The sequence below is a fragment of the Balaenoptera physalus genome, assembly GCF_965194825.1.
Source record: "Balaenoptera physalus genome assembly, chromosome: 7".
Classification (NCBI taxonomy): Eukaryota; Metazoa; Chordata; class Mammalia; order Artiodactyla; family Balaenopteridae; genus Balaenoptera; species Balaenoptera physalus.
In genome coordinates, this window is record NC_138886.1 from 38112894 (window position 1) to 38131322 (window position 18429).

The 18429-nt window shown below is 36.8% G+C and overlaps 1 long non-coding RNA gene across 1 annotated transcript in view; it reads left to right on the forward strand.

The window, feature by feature from the left end:
• The first annotated feature begins 5496 nt into the window (after positions 1-5496).
• The window catches only part of LOC309663858, a 424398-nt gene continuing 411465 nt past the window's right edge, over positions 5497-18429 (forward strand). The window contains exon 1 of the long non-coding RNA XR_014265500.1: positions 5497-5657. This is a non-coding gene — a long non-coding RNA (uncharacterized lncRNA). The remainder of the gene's footprint in view (positions 5658-18429) is intronic.

Sequence of the window (18429 nt, forward strand, 5' to 3'; positions counted from 1 at the left end):
AAAGAAGGCTCTAAGAACTGATGGAAGATTTTAGAGAATAAACAATGAATGATTTAATCGACTATAGTTATTAACTTTCAAAAATTTGAATCCATTTTTGTTCCTATTACAGATAGTCCACACGACGTTTGTTCTCTAATATTGCCCAAGTTACTACAACGCTTCAGAGAATTTTGAGTTTTTACCTAAAATGTAAAAGGTATCACATGAAGAAGACCCAAAAGACTTTGAACTTTAGAGAAAGATGTATCTCAAATTCCCTTGTGCCTAATCTGTAGGAGAAATAAAGTCCTATCTTTACTGCTAGATGTTAGCCTTTGGAATGTACCATTTTCCACATCATTCAAGAAAAATATAGGAAACATAACAGGGCCCACCACTTTATACATTCTATAGTATGTGTTGGAAATTCCTTTTATCTTCTTTGCCCTCTCTGACAAATGGGACTTTCAAGTAGCAAGAAAAAGAAACTTACCATTCCCTAGCAACATAGCTCATAAGACAGTGGCTCTTAAAAAAAATCTCATTTGAGTTTGTGGCAAACAAATCATTTTTATTTTTAAATGATCATCATGATGTTTACTCTTTTAAATGTAAAAGTAGAAGTACATTCTTTCATCTTGATTAGTAATCTTTAGACTCTTTATGTTGTATACTGAATTTACATAAAAAACCTCACCAACAAGCTTATATGGAAAGGGAAAAAAACCAGAATTGCCAATTTCCTCTTCATCTAATATTGAAGATGAATAAAGTTGGAGAGCTGACACTATTTTACTTCAAGACTTAATATAAAGCTACAGTAATCAAGACGGTGTGATACTGGCACAAGAATAGACAAATAGATCAATGGAACAGAGTAGAGAGCCCAGAAATAGACCACACAAGTATAGTCAACTAATCTGACAAATGAGCCAATGCAATCCAATAAAGAAACAATAGACTTTTCAACAAATGGTGCTGAAACAGCTGGACATCCACAGGCAAAACAAAACAGAACATAATGAAACAAAGCAAAAAACAAACAAAAAAGAACAAATTTTTAAAATGAATTTATATATAGACATTACATCTTAAAAATTTCTCAAAGTAGATCACAGACCTAAATGGAAAATGTGAAACTATAAAACCTTTAGAAGATTACACAGGAGAAAATCTAGATAACCTTGGCAATGAGTTTTTAGATAAAACACCCCCCAAAAAAATCCATGAGAGAAAAATTGATAAGTTGAACTTCATTAAAAATCAAATAAAAACTTCTGCTCTACAAAAGAAATTGTTAAGAAAATGAAAACAAACAAGTTACACTGGAGAAAATATTTGCAAAACACATATCTGATAAAAGACTTGCATCCAAAGTATATAAAGAACTCTTAAAACTCAACAATAAGAAAACAACTAATGAAAAAATGGATGAACAATCTGAACATACACCTCACTAAGGAGGATATACAAATGGCAAATAAACATATGAATAGACACTCAACATCATACGCATAGATGCTCAACATCATATGCCATTAATGACATGCAAACTAAGATGACAATGAGATACCACTACACACCTATTAGAATGGCTAAAATCTGAAACCCTGAAAACATCAAATGCTGACAAGGATATGGAGCAACAGGAACTTTTATTCACTGCTGGTGGGAATGCAAAAAGGAACAGTCATAAATAGTAAACAGTTACTTTACAATCCAACTATCATGCTCCTTGATAGTTACCTAAATGAGTTAAAAACATATAATTTGAAAATACACACAGAACCCTGCATACAAATGTTATCAAAACTTGGAAGGAGGCTCTCCTCACCCTCCAGCACCATGCCACCCATTGCAGCCAAGTTTTCCAGCTTCTGGGACAGACCCCTCTGATACCAGGGGAAAAACTGTAGTTGCCTGGCTCTTACTCCACCTGCCGGCTCTCCACCCTTCACCCTGTGCCCAGGTCTTGGCTCTTGCTGTCTGTTTGGAAGCCCGGCATCCACGGACTCCCTACTCCAGCACTCGGAAGGCCTTCCTGGCCATGTGGAGGACAGGCTCTTGGTGCTCCAAGCAGGCGTCAGGGCTGTGCCACTGAGGTGGGAGAGCCAAGTTCAGGACACTGGTCCACAAGAGACCTCCCAGCTCCACGTAATATCAAACGGCGAAAATCTCCCAGAGATCTCCATCTCAACGCCAAGACCCAGCTCCACTCAACGACCAGCAAGCTACAGTGCTGGACATCCTATGCCAAACAACTAGCAAGACAGGAACACAACCCCACCCATTAGCAGAGAGGCTGCCTAAAATCATAATATGTTCACAGACAACCCAAAAGACACCACCAGATGTGGCCCTGCCCACCAGAAAGACAAGATCCAGTCTCATCCACCAGGACACAGGCACCAGTCCCCTCCACCAGGAAACCTACACATCCCACTGAACTAACCTTACCTACTGGGGGCAGACACCAAAAACAACAGGTACTATGAACCTGCAGCCTGAGAAAAGGAGACTCCAAACACAGTAAGTTAAGCAAAATGGGAAGACAGAGAAATACACAGCAAGGAGCAAGATAAAAACCCACCAGACCAAACAAATGAAGAGGAAATAGGCAGTCTACCTGAAAAACAATTCAGAGTAATGGTAGCAAAGACAATCCAAAATCCTGGAAATAGGATGGAAAAAATACAAGAAATGTTTAACAAGGCCCTAGAAAAACTAAAGAGCAAACAAACAATGATGAACACACAGTAAATGAAATTAAAAATTCTCTAGAAGGAATCAATAGCAGCGTAACTGAGGCAGAAGAACGGAGAAGTGACCTGGAAGATAAAATAGTGGAAATAACTACCACAGAGCAGAATAAAGAAAAAAGAATGAAAAGAATTGAGGACAGTCTCAGAGACCTCTGGGACAACATTAAACACACCAACATTCGAATTACAGGGGTCCCAGAAGAAGAAGAGAAAAAGAAAGGGACTGAGAAAGTATTTGAAGACCTTATACTTGAAAACTTCCCTAATACGGGAAAGGAAATAGTCAGTCAAGTCCAGAAAGTGCAGACAGTCCCATATAGGATCAATCCAAGAAGAAACATGCCAAGACACATATTAATCAAACTATCAAAAATTAAATAAAGAGAAAAAATATTAAAAGCAGCAAGTGAAAAGCAACAAATAACATACAAGGGAATCCCCATAAGGTTAACAGCTCATCTTTCAGCAGAAACCCTGCAAGCCAGAAGGGAGTGGCAGGACATATTTAATATGATGAAAGGGAAAAAACTACAACCAAGATTACTCTACCCAGCAAGGATCTCATTCAGATTCGACAGAGAAATTAAAACTGTTACAGACAAGCAAAAGCTAACAGAATTCAGCACCACCAAAGCAGCTTTACAACAAATGCTAAAGGAACGTCTCTAGGCAGGAAACACAAGAGATGGATTAGACCTACGATAACAAATCCAAAACAATTAAAAAATGGTAATAGGAACATACATATCGATAACTACCTTAAATGTAAATGGATTAAATGCTCCAACAAAAAGACATAGACTTGCTGAATGGATACAAAAAGAAGACCCATACATATGCTGTCTACAAGAGACCCACTTCAGACCTAGGGACACATACAGACTCAAAGTGAGAGGATGGAAAAACACAGTCCATGCAACTGGAAATCAAAAGAAAGCTGGAGTAGGAATTCTCATATCAGACAAAATAGACTTTAAAATAAAGACTATTACAAGAGACAAAGAAGGACATTACATAATGATCAAGGGATCAATCCAAGAAGAAGATATAACAATTGTAAATATTTATGCACCCAACATAGGAGCACCTCAATACATAAGGCAAATGCTAACTGCCATAAAAGGGGAAATTGACAGTAACATAATAATAGTAGGGGAGTTTAACACCCACCTTACCCAATGGAAAGATCATCCAAAATGAAAATAAATAAGGAAACAGAAGCTTTAAATGATACATTTAACAAGATGGACTTAATTGATATTTATAGGACATTCCATCCAAAAACAGAAGATTACACTTTCTTCTCTAGTGCTCATGGAACATTCTCCAGGATACAGCATATCTTGGGTCACAAATCAAGCCTTGGTAAATTTAAGAAAACTGAAATCATATCAAGTACCTTTTCCGACCACAATGCTATGAGACTAGGTATCAATTACAGGAAAAAAAAAACTGTAAAAAATACAAACACATGGAGGCTAAACAATACGTTACTAAATAGCCAAGAGATCACTGAAGAAATCAAAGAGGAAATCAAAAAATACCTAGAAACAAATGACAATGAAAACACGACGACCCAAAACCTATGGGATGCAGCAAAAGCAGTTCTAAGAGGGAAGTTTATAGCAATACAATCCTACCTCAAGAAACAAGAAACATCTCAAATAAACAACCTAACGTTACACCTAAAGCAATTAGAGAAAGAAAAACAACAACAACAAAAAACCCCAACATTAGCAGAAGGAAAGAAATCGTATCATGGGTTATAAATGGCAAGCAAAGAAAAGGGAACCCTCTTGCACTGTTGGTGGGAATGTCAATTGATACAACCACTATGGAGAACAGAATGGGGGTTCCTTAAAAAACTAAAAATAGAACTACCATACAACTCAGAACTCCACTACTTGGCATATACCCTGAGAAAACCATAATCCAAAAAGAGTCATGCATTTCTCCAAAGAAGATATACAGATTGCCAGCAGACACATGAAAGAATGCTCAACATCATTAATCATTAGAGAAATGCAAATCAAAACTACAATGAGATATCATCTCACACTGGTCAGAATGGCCATCATCAAAAAATCTAGAAACAATAAATGCTGGAGAGGGTGTGGAGATAAGGGAACACTCTTGCACTGTTGGTGGGAATGTAAATTGATACAGCCACTATGGAGAACAGTATGGAGGTTCCTTAAAAAACTAAAAATAGAACTACCATACGACCCAGCAATCCCACTACTGGGCATATACCCTGCAAAAACCATAATTCAATAAGAGTCATGTACCAAAATGTTCATTGCAGCTCTATTTACAATAGCCAGGACATGGAAGCAACCTAAGTGTCCATCATCGGATGAATGGATAAAGAAGATGTGGCACATATATACAATGGAATATTACTCAGCCATAAAAAGAAATGAAATGGAGGTATCTGTAGTGAGGTGGATGGAGTTAAGAGTCTGTCATACAGAGTGAAGTAAGTCAGAAAGAGAAAAACAAATACAGTATGCTAACACATATATATGGAATCTAAGGGAAAATAAAGGTCATGAAGAACCTAGTGGCAAGACGGGAATAAAGACACAGACCAACTAGAGAATGGACTTGAGGATATGGGGAGGGGGAGGGGTAAGATGTGACAGGGTGAGAGAGTGGCGTAGACATATATACACTACCAAATGTAAAATAGATAGCTAGTGGGAAGCGGCCGCATAGCACAGGGAGATCAGCTCGGTGCTTTGTGACCACCTAGAGGGGTGGGATAGGGAGGGTGGGAGGGAGGGAGATGCAAGAGGGAAGAGATATGGGAACATATGTATAACTGATTCACTTTGTTATAAAGCAGAAACTAACACACCATTGTAAAGCAATTATACTCCAATAAAGATGTTTAAAAAAAAAACAAAAAGAGTCATGTACCACAATGTTCATTGCAGCTCTATTTACAATAGCCAGGACATGGAAGCAACCTAAGTGTCCATCGACAGATGAATGGATAAAGAAGGTGTGGCACATATATACAATGGAATATTACTCAGCCATAAAAAGAAACAAAATTGAGTTATTTGTAGTGAGGTGGATGGACCTAGAGTCTGTCATACAGAGTGAAGTAAGTCAGAAAGAGAAAAACAAATACCACATGCTAACACATATATATGGAATCTAAAAAAAAAAAAAAGGTTCTGATGAACCTAGGGGCAGGACAGGAATAAAGACACAGACGTAGAGAATAGACTTGAGGACACGGGGAGGCTGACGGGTAACCTGGGACGAAGTGAGAGAGTGGCATGGACATATATACACTACTAAATGTAAAATAGATAGCTAGTGGGAAGCAGCCGCATAGCACAGGGAGATCAGCCCGGTGCTTTGTGTCCACCTAGAGGGGTGGGATAGGGAGGGTGGGAGGGAGATGCAAGAGGGAGGGGATAGGAGGATACATGTATATGTATAGCTGATTCACTTTGTTATACATCACAAACTAACACACCATTGTAAAGCAATTATACTCCAATAAAGATGCTAAAAAAAATAAAAGATAACCAACAATGGAAGAAAGACCCCAAAATAAACTAAAACAAAACAAAAAAAGAAATGCATTAGGGATGTGGTAAGTAGGTATTAACTCTTTTCCTGAAGGTCAGCTTTAAGCTGACTGGAATCAGAAGTGTCATTTTTGTCATGCTACTATCATGCCCTCACTCTAAGAATAAACTTAAAGAATGGTTCCAATGTTTAGATTGCTTTGCAGGGACAATTTATCCATTAAGCACAGTAGGCACATTGCCAAGAACCCCTGATACATTTTTGGGGCCACAAAAATATTTTAATTTCTTCTAAAATCAGGAGAAAAAATAAACTTTTAGAGTAGAAGAAAAAGTTTAATTTTCTTCAAATGAAAATTTTAAAAAATGAGAATTTTAGGGCACTTGAAAATCTATTACTTTTTTTAAAAATAGGTAAAAAGTTGAAATATTTAAAGTTATATCAAAAGTAATGTTTAATATTGATATTATTATGGAAGAAGGGGGTCCTGAAGGCAAGAGTGCCCAGGGCCCACAAAAGACATAATGTGGCCCCTCCTGCTTTTTTCACCCCAACAAAAGATCTCTTCTTTCCCTGAGAAAACTTATCTCACTAAAATATTACAATGGGGAAGTTACAGAACTTAAAATAAATGACTGAAATTTGAATATACTTTGCCATTTACTCTTTCTGTGACCTTGAGCAAATTGTTAGCTTATCCAAATTTCTGTTTGCTCATCAGTAAATGGATATCACAACTATTATGTCTTCCTACCTTTGATCTTTCCATATTCAATCAGCTCACCCTTTATATTCACTGCATTACAGAAGGAATAGCATGGCTGAAAAATGTAGAATCAAATTTTTTGTTTGGTTTTGCATTCCCAAGTCCTAGGCTCCCAGAAGAATAGAAACATGTACATTTCATGTACATTGAAAATAAATAAAATAAATAATAAGAAATAATCCTATCCTCAAATTAGATGAAGAAATTTATGATCCTACCCTTCCCCTACCACTCTTCTGAAAAACACTGATCTGTTCTCTACTATAAATTTGCCTCTTCCATAATGTCATATAAATTGAATCATACAGTTTGTAACCTTCAGAGATTGGCTTCTGTCACTCAGCATAATGTATTTGCACTAAGACATGTGTACATAAATAGTTTCTTTTATATTGCTAGGTAGTATTGTATCACCTGGATATGCCACAGCTTGTTAAAGGACACAAGTTATTTCTAGTTTTTGATTAAGAATAGAGCTGTTATAAACATTCATTTATAGGTTTTTGTGTGAGTATACATTTCATATCTCTATAGTGAATACCTAGGAGTGAGATCCCTAGGTCATATAATAAATGCACATTTAATTTTATAAGAAAATGCCAGACTGTTCTCCATAGTGGTTGTACTATTTTGTATCACCATGATCAATGTTCAAAAGTTCCAGTTGCTCCCCATCCTCAGTAGCATTTGGTATTATTAGAATTACTTCTTTTAATCATTCTAATAGATGTGTATGAGCACATCACTATGATTTTAATCTCAATTTCCCTAGTGGCTAATGATACTAAACATCTTTCCATGTGTTTATTTTCCATCTATATTACCTTATTCCTATCTGTTAAAATATTTTAAATATTTTTCAGTTGGGTTGTTGAGTTTGGGGAGTTTAGGGAGTTCTTTATATATTCTAGATACATGTTTTTTTAGGTATGTGAATTGCAAATATTTTAGCCCAGTTTGTAGCTTATATTTTAATTCTTGTAACTGTTTTTCATAGATGAAAAGGTTTAAATTTTAATAAGTCCCATTTATCAAATTTTTCTTTCGTAGATCACACTTTTGGTGCTGCATATAAGAACTCTTTCCCTACCTCCAGATCATGAAGATTTCTGCTATTTTTTTCCTAAAAGCATTTTAATTTAACCTCTAAATTTATATCTATGATATTTTTGGAGTTAACTTTTTACAAAATCTTAAAGATCAACATTCTTTTTTCTTTCTTTGTGCATGTGGATGTCCAATTGTTCTAATACCATTTGTTGAATACTTAATTGCTTTTGAATCTCTGTTGAAAATCAAATGGCTATATTTGTGTGGGTGTATTTTTGAATTCTTTATTCTGTTCCAATGATCTATGTGTTTATCTCTTGAGTAATATTACACTGATTTCCACAGTTTCTCAGAAATTTTAAAAATAGGATAGTGTGATTCCTCCAACTTTTCTTTTTCAAAATTGATTTAGCTATTTTACTTCCTTTGCCTTTGTATATAAATTTTAGAATCAGTTTGTCTATGTCTACCAAGAATCCTGCTGAGATTTTGATTTCATTAACTTTATAGCTCTATTTGGGTAGAACGGAGATCTTTACTACGTTGAGCTTTCCAATCCATGAACATAGTATGTCTCCATTTATTTATATCTTTGAATTCTTTCATTAGTACCATGTGGTTTTCAGCATATAGAGCCTAAACATGTTTTGTTTGCTTTATAACTATGTATTTCATTTTTTAGAGGTATTATAAATGTCTATTTTTAAGATTTCAGTTTCTAATTGTACATTGTTAGTATACAGAAATTTTGTGTCTGTATTGACTGTGTATCCCATGATCTTGCTAATCTCACTTTTAGTTTTAGAGGGTTTTTTTTTTTTTTTTTGGTAGATTCTGTGAGGTTTTCTATATAGACAATCATATCACCTATGAATAAAGGTAGATTTAATTTTTCCTTTCTGATATGTGTACCTTTTATTTACTTTTATTGCCTTCATTGCAATGGAAAGGCCTTTCAGTATGATGTTAAGTAGGGGTAGTGAGAGTGAATACCCTTACTTTATTTCTTATCTTGGGAGAAAGCAGTCTCTTACCAGTAAGTGTGATCTTGGCTGTAGGTTTTTGTAGATGCCTTTTATCAGGGTGCAAATGTTCCTTTCTATTCCTAGTTGCTGAGAGTTTTTATCCTGAATGAATGTTGAATTAGGTCAAATGTTTGTTACATCTATTAATAGGATCATGTGGATTTTCTCCTTTGGAATGTGATTTTAGTGGATTACCTTAAGTGATTTTCAAATATTGAAACAGTCTTGCATTCCTGGGATAAATCCTATTTCTAAAAATAGATTTATCATTATTTTTACATGTATTCCTGAATTCAATTTAGTAATATTTTGTTGAGGATTTTTTGAATCTATGATCATGAGGGATATTGGTCTACATAATTCTTTTCTTAAAGAATTTTGTCTGATTTTGGGGTCAGGATAATGCTGGCCTGGGAAAGATTGTTTGCAAAGTGTTTCTAACTCTTCTATTTTATGAATGATATTGCTTAGAATTTTAAATGTTTTAGTAGGATTCACTAGCAAAATAATCTGGGCCTGTAGATTTCTTTTTGAGATATTTTAATTAAAAATTCAAATTCTTTAGTAGTTAAGGACTATTGTCTACTTCATCCTCAGAGACTTTTGCTCCTTTATCATTTTTGAGGAATTGGTCCATTTTATCTAAGTTGTTGAATTAGAGTTGTTTGTAGTCTTCTCATTATCCTTTTAAAGACATCATGATCTATAGGAATATATTCCATATCATTCCTGTTATGGTAATTTGTGCCTTCTCTCTCTTTTCTTTGACTCTGTTGCTAGAAGTTTATCAATTTTATTATTTTTTTAAAAAGACAAGGTTTTAGTTTCATTGAGATTCTCTAATATTTTATTGTTATTTTAAATTTTATTGATCTCTGTCGCTAACTTTATTCTTTCCTTGTACTTACTTTGGGTTTAATTTGCTTTTTTGTGTCTAGTTTCTTAATGTAGAAGCTTAGATTGTTGATTTGAGATTTTTGGCTTTTTTTGTAATATAAGTATTTAATGCTATGAAAAATATCTTCTCAGCGCTGATTTAGCTGTATTCTACAAATTTTGATACATTGTATTTTTATTTCCATTTAGTTAAAAATATTTTTCAATTTCCCTTGATACTTCTTCTTTGAGCCATGGATTTTTAGAAGCATATTGTTTAATCGCCAGTTTGGAGACTTTCCTGTTATCTTTCTGCTATTAATTTCTAGTTTAATTCTATTATGATCAGAAAACATACTTTTTGTGGTTTCAGTTCTTTGAAGTATATAAATGTTTGTTTTGTGACCTATAATATGGTCTATGGTGGTGAATATTTCATGTGCACTTAAAAAGAATATGTATTCTGCTACCGTTCTGTGGCATTTTATATGTCAATTTATAATTACAATGACAAATTATAGTATAAATGTCAATTACACCTACCTGTTTGATAATGTTGTACAGTACTTCTATATCCTTACTGATTTCTGTCAACCAATTCTATCTATTATTAAGAGTAGTGTGGAAGTCTGCAACTATAATTGTGGATTTGTCTGTTTCTCTTTTCAGTTCTGTCAATTTTACTTCATATATTTTGTATTTGTATTGGTTTGCTAGCACTACCATAATAAAGTACCACAGACTGACTTAAACAAAGAAATGTATTTCCTCACAGCTCTGGAAGCTAAACATCTAAGATGATGGTATTGGCAGCATTAGTTCTTTTGAGGTTTCTCTCCTTGGATAGCTGCCTTCTCCCTCTGTCTTTGTATGTTCTTCTCTGTGTTTGTGTCTGTGTCTTGAACTCCTCTTCTTATAAAGACATCAAGTCATATTGGAGTAGGGCCCATCCCAATGACCTCATTTAACTTTAAGTAACTCTTTAAAGACCCTATTTTTAAATATAGCCACATTCTGAGGTACTGGGTATTAGGACTTCAACATATAAATTTTGGGGGTACACAATCCAACCTATAATACTCTACCCTCTGGTTCCCTAAAATTCATGTACTTCTCACATGCCAAATGCATTCACAACATTCCAATAGCCCCAAAAGTCTTAACACATTCCAACATCAACTCTTAGTCCAAAATCTCATCTAAATATCATCTAAATCATGAATGGGTGAGATTCAAGGTATGATTCTTCATGAGGCAAAATTACTCTCTGAGCCCACTAGGGTGGCAGCTTGGCCTTCCAGGCTTTGGGGTGCATACACATTTTCAATTGCTATGTTTTCATAATGAATTGGCCCTTTATTATCATAAAAGTCCATTTACTACTCTGATTTCTTTAATTCCTATGAGTGATATTTACTGTGTATTTTATCTACTAGGTTCTCTTATTTACTAATTCTATAGAAATAAATTCAAGCCATAGTAAACCAGTTTTTCTCAAAGAGCTGGGCTGGATTAAGACCTTTTTGGAAGCCCTGAGTATTGGGAAGATTATGGTGTCTCTAATATTTATTTTACATTTATTATATAATAAAACTATGTAATAAAGTGATATTAGACTTTAAAATACAAATACCAAATACGTGTCAGCTAAAATTAAAACTAGCTTTTTTTCTAGAAAAGAACACACTTACTGAAGCTAAACTTTCTCATTTGCTGGTACCCTAAGTAAATTCTTTCTCTTACATCAGGTAATTAACCACTGTCAATGAGTGCTCCATAGAATTAGCCAAAATGGTCCTTTGGTCCAATAAATTTGGGAAATACCAAATACAATCTCTCTCTAATAAAAGCCTATTAAATGCTTTCAGAGGTTTAAAATTTATTCAAAAATTAAAATTCTTTAATATATCATAATTAATTTGACGACAGAACTATTTTTCATATAATGCTTACTAATGCCTCATAAAATATATTTTTCTCTCCATACATTTTAGAAGGCACTTCAGAAATACTGCATCATTTTCTAAGCAGTTATTATATGTTGGGGACTATTCTAAACATTTTGCACACTTTGATTATTTACAACATGTCAGATTTGGGGCATGAGTAGATATTATGAGGTAAATATTATTGTCTTCATTTTATAGATAAGGAAATTGAGACAGTGAGGACACATAACTTTAAGCAATGGAACTGTGATTCAGACTTCATTTTAGATTATTCTCTCTATAATCTACCCAGCATGGAGCAGCAACCCTTCAGTTTTTCTCTTCTAGGGACTGACGTCACATTCTCTTCTCCTCAGATTTGATTCAACTGCAGAACCCCACCTTTTATCTACATGTGCTATTCTAGTAGACTTTTGCCCTCTGATTCATTGAATCCTTAACCCTTAATTCTCATTTGGTTCTGAGGTTAAATTCATTCTTTGGTTTTCAAATGAGACCATGATACTAGGAAAAAGCATGAGATTGTACATTTCACCTCTGTCCTGCCACAGCCCTGCCTCAGCCTTGTAATAAACATATATCACCTGTCCCGAAGGGCTGAAGAGTTGCTGTGGTGTTAGATGACAAGAGGAAGGAAAGAAGAGTGAACAAATAAGGTAGATGTCAGGAGAGAAAGAGAGGTCAGGGGAAAGCCATTGATGGGTTTGATATACCCTGTCTTCCGTTCTCTCTCTCCAAATTGGAGGAGAAAAGAATTTAACAGGATCAGAAAGGCCTACTGTTATCCAGTAATCCTGGGCATCTCAAAATATTCAAGGGATTCCCAACAAGTTTTTTCCAAAAAGTGAGATATAACAGAGTTTGTTGACAACCTTGTAACGTGACTCTCATGATAAAAGGTATGCAATTAAGTTATGATTTTGTAAACTGTTATATCTATAATACATGTTTATTTGCATACATCTATTAATAAAATGTTATTTGGCACCATTTGCTTAGTAAATCCTATAAACAATAAATGTAATTTTTTTAATCAGGAAATAATTAAAACCAGTGAATGACGTTCAGCTCTGCTGAAGTCAAATGATCCATTAATTAATTAATTATAAAATTCATTAGGTATCTTCTAAGTTATGGCTTCTAGAAGCTTAGTCAGCCATTAAAAGTTTCAACTGCTTGATTTCATAACTTGGAAGGTGTTAAGGTCATATCAGAATTTTAGCTAGATTCATACTTCATGCCCAAGTCAGGTAGGCTTTCTGGCATGGAGTCTGGTGACCCCTCAGACAGCCGGCAAAGGAGTGGGTAAGTTAAAGAAATGAATGAGGGAAGACTAGAAATAAACTAAGCTTTTCAGGTTGATTGTGGCAAATCAAGCAACAAGCCACATTAAAGAGGTCTAAAAAGGTGAGAATTGGCCTCCTGGCTGATTTAGGCTGAGATTTCTGAAAGTTGTTTTTTTTTCCCCCTGTAAGCCTTACCACATACAGAATGCAGTTTTGATTTCTCTTTACACTGCTAATAAACTTGGTTGGACAAACACTCATCTGTTTACCCGCTGACAGGCTTCCTTGTCTTGTATCTGGGTTGGGAATATATCAGCCTAAGAGCCTGTGGTCTTGCCTTAAGGGGTAGAGTGTGAAGAGGATGGTCAAAGTCGGAAGAGTAAATGAAATACCCACAAACGTGGACCAGAGGAGAGACTATCACTTTTAACAGATCATTATTTTGATTAGAAGTAGGTGTTGTACTTGACAGTGTTTCTTTAACAGAGAGGCCAATGTTGGTGAATACATAGACAAGATTACAAGGGTGCAGTTTTGTGCAAATGTAAGGCTAGGGGGAAGAATGCACTGCTGAATTTTCAAGATGCTGAAACAAAAATCACTTCTTCAAACAAAGTCAATCATTTTAGAGTCATATAGCTGGACAAAGGTATTTTTTTGACAGCTCTACTGAGCTATAATTAACATACAATAAAGGGTACAATTTGATGTTTTGACATGTTTATACCTGTAAAACCATCACCACAATCAAAATAGGAAGACAGCCATCACTCACAAAAGTTTCATGACCCTTTGCAACCTTTATCCTTCCTCATTCCTTCTTGTCCAACCTCACCCCACCCCCATTTCCAAGCAGCCACTGATCTGCTTTCTTCCACTATAGATTGGTTTGTCATTTCTAGATTTTATACAGTGGAACCTTATAGTATGTACTTTTTTTTTCTGGCTTCTAATCACTTAATTATTATTTTGAGACTCATCCATGTTGTAGTTCAATAGTTCATCCTGTTTATTGATGACTAGCATTCTATTGTATGGACAGAACAGTTTGTTTATCCACTCATCTATCGATAGACACATGGGTGTGTATTGGTTATCTATTGTGTAACACATGATCCCACAACTTAGAAGCTTAAAACAACAAAGCGCTTATTATCTCATAGATTCTGTGGGTCAGGAATCAGTGCAGCTTTGTTGGGTACCTCTAGCTCAGGGTCTCTTATTAGGCTGCAATTAAGGTGTCATCCAGGGCTACAGGAATCTCATCCCTCAACTGGAGGAGGATCCACTTCCAAGCTCACTCACGTGGCAGGCCCATGTTGGTAGGACTCAGGTTCCCCAGTGAGATAGGCTAGGCTAGGCTAGGCTGTGATGGTTGATAAATCCTAAAAACCTCAGTGGCTCAACACAATAAAGTTTATTTTTGACTCCCACCATTGTCAAATGCAGGACAGGTAGCTCTTATGTACTTGAAGCTATATGATCTAAAACACATGGCTTCCGTGATCACCATGGAAGAGAAGAGTGTTACATGGTCATGTAGAATATTTTCTGAGGGTTGATAGAAATGCCTCACATCACATGTACATACATCCCATTGTTGGTCCCCAGTCCCCTCATACCACATCCACCTATATCCTGTTGTTGCACCTCAGTCCCCTTGAAACTGAGCAGGACCCTATGGGGCTCTTGGGCACGGCAGCCTTTCCATGTCCCCTGTTTCTTGTTTGTGGGGAATAGACTCCAACCTCCATGACCTTCCCTGAGTTCCAAAGGGCAGATTTTAATAGTTGCTAATCAGGGAAGGGAGGGGATGCAGAGACAAAGGAGGAGCATTCAAGAAACAATAGTGCAGCCTTGGGGCAGGGTCCTGGTTCCGCCTCAAGGGATACACATAACAATATCTTTGAGCTCTTTAAAGAACTAAAACCCCCAACAAATTGAAGATATTAGCATCCTTCATTCCAGAGAAGCTCATCAGGAGACCACCTGTGGCAAGATTTACTGAGTACAGGCCCTGCACACACCCTGATCCTTATCAGCAACTCCACCCTTGAACCGTTTCTATAAAACTCCTCACCAAATCCTCCCGGGTTGGGACACACAGTTTTGAGAGGCATGAGCTCTCTGTGTCCCCCTTTGCCTGGCAAAGCAATAAAGCTATTCTTATCTACATCACCTAAAACTCTGTCTCTTAGATTCGATTCAGCACCAGTGCACAGAGGCCGAGTTTTTGGCATCACTCTCACATCATGTCCACTTACATCATGTTGTCAGAACACAGTCCCATAGCCTCAACCTAATGGTTAGGGGAACTAAGCAAATTAAGTATCTATGAGCACTAACTGGCACGTGCCCTGACTCCAATGTAAGCTTCTAACCCCATTAGGGCCAAGACTTTGCCTTTCTTGTTCACGGTTGAATCAGCAGTCCATATTCAGTTCTAGGCACATAAGAGCTGCTCAACAAATATTTGTATTGTATTTTCATTTATATAATTTCAAAACCTCTATGAGGCAATTCTTATTATTGCCATTTTCACATGAATAGCCCGAGGCTCAGAGAAGTTACATAACTGAATTAAACCCTGATTTTGTGCCTTCATGTTCAATAAACTTTATGTGATACCACTGGATTTTCTTTGGTGGCTTTGGGTCTTTTGATCAGCCCTGTGTTGAGTGGATTCTAACATGACTTTCTTCTGAGGGTACAGCTGGGGGGCACAGATGGTTCTACCTACCACAGACTTTCTGCTCATTTTTTTGCTCATTTTCATTTTCCCCCAGGCCTCTGTTTAGCTTTTGTGACAGGGGACAGAGAGTGAGTCTAGAATCTGTCCATACTTTTCACGGTCTTTTGTTCTCCCAGGTTTCTGGGGTGATGCCCAGTTGCAGTCCTAGCTCTGCTGCCTTTGTGCCACCCCAGGTAGAGCTGTGGGTTCCCACATGTGATTTCTTAAAGATGCACCCTCCAGCCCCTGGGCAAGGACCTCACCAGAGGCTAAGCCAGTGGACTCACTTCAAAGTCACAACCTTTCTCCTCCTAGAGGATTAAACTGCTCCTTCATCTTTTGGACAGTCACTGGTTTTCATTCTTTTTGTTTCCGCACCAGTGCTCCCTTCCATGAAGAGGTCTCACTCATTACTCCTCCATAAGGTGCCCAGCATGGAGCCCCTCCTTTCAGTTTCCCTCCTTCAGAGACTGATCCTATCCTCTTCCCAAATGTCACATCCTCATCTATCCTACTTACCACACACACACACACACACACACACACACACACACACACGCACACACACAAACACACACACACACACACACACACTCCTCATCCTTCCTTGGAGCTAAGTCTTGTGTTTCACTTTAAAGCTGTCAGTACAGGAATATGTTTATGCTGGGTCACACCTGTATCAAGATGGACAGATTTCTAAAGGTTTGGAACAGCATTGCTGATATTCTCTTCAGGCTCTCCTTTGCTCTTTCCCCTCCTCTTCTCCGCTTCTCAACTCCTCCACCTACTATGACCTCCTTCTTCTGGTCTATTATTTTATTGCCGTAACTCCAATTATAGTCATGGTTATTTAGTATTTCTAAAGCTTTCCATCGTATATCACTTGGCAGTCATCATTCTCTTAATTCTCAAAAACTGGTTCAGTGAATCTCCCATGTTATCATGTAATGTGCAAAAGGGATGGTAGCTTAATCCAGCATCACTCAGAGGATCAGGCCTCTATGAGATGTGAAATTCTGACAGCCTGCTTTTTGCTTACTGGACGCTGAGTGCAGAGACTGTCTTCCTCTCTTCATTAGGCTATTTGTAATCACTCAACAGGATGGTATCATTGTAACAGCAGCAACAGCATACAGGAACATGGCGCTAAGATAATTACAAGCAAATGGAAACCTGAAGAATGGGTGGTGAATGTAATAAGACTTCATCACTACAAGCCAAGTTCCTCATAATCCTCTGAGAAAAGGGTTAATGTGAAAGCCTTGCCAGTCAAGGACAACCTAGGATGGCAGCCAGAGAAATAAATACCTACCCGCAGTCTCTCACTGCCCAAGTGAGCACTACTTTATCAAAAGCTGGATGTGTGGTTCATGTTTCATTACCTGAGTCAGGAAGAGTGTAAATCTGGAGGCCATGTATTACAATTTTCCCCTGTCTTGAACTGTTAACAGCATACCTCTGGCTTGGGTTGCAACCTTAAAAATCTATGAGCTCTTTTCTACTTCGTTGGAGCATCAAAAGTGTGCTGCCCCAAGAGCTGGAGTAAATGCAATTATGGAAATAGCCATGCTTTGTTATACATCCTGCAGAGACTTGCCTAAGTTTATATGGGAGGAGGAATTTTGCATACCTTGCCTGGCTTGCCATAACTCAATCTGTGTTCTGAGACTCTTCTTTATAGCTGATGAATTGCCCTATAATTGAAATTGCCTTGGGTTTTTACTTTGTTCACTTTAAATTATATAATTCAGGCATTTAAAAATTTGCTGACAGATTCACCATCAAACAAAATGGCCCACTCTTTAAAGCTAAGCCTGTGTTATAGGATCAGGGATTCTAAAGCATTTGCATGTTTAGGATGTCAGCCAATTTGAGAAGTAACCATTTTTAAGACTTATTAATGCTTTCATCCTAACATAATGCTTTTCATCCTAATCTTCTATCTTTCCCCAAAAGCTATCTGTTATGGGCTGAACTGTGTCTCCCCAAAATTCATATGTTGAAGTCCTAACCCCCAGTACCTCAGAATGTGACTGTATTTAGAGATAGGGCCTTTGAAGAGGTGATTAAGTTAAAATGAGGCTGTTATGGTGGACCCTAATCAAATCTGACTGGTGTCTTTATAAGAAGAGGAAATTTGGACACACAAAAAGACACCAGGGATGTGTGTGCAAAAAAAAAAAAAAAAGAATATGCAAGGACACAGAGAAAAGGCAGCCATCTATAAGCCAAGAATAGAGAGGCCTCAGAAGAAACCAAACTTGCCAACCTTGATCTTGGACTTACAGCCTCTCCAATTATAAGAAAATAACTTTTTCTTATTTAAGCCTCCCAGTCTGTGTATTTTGTTATGGCAGCCTTAGCAAACTAACGTACCAACCGAAGACCTAGATCTGATTAAAACTTAACTAAGTTAAAAACCTGAAGTTTCATTATGGGAATGATTTGCTCAT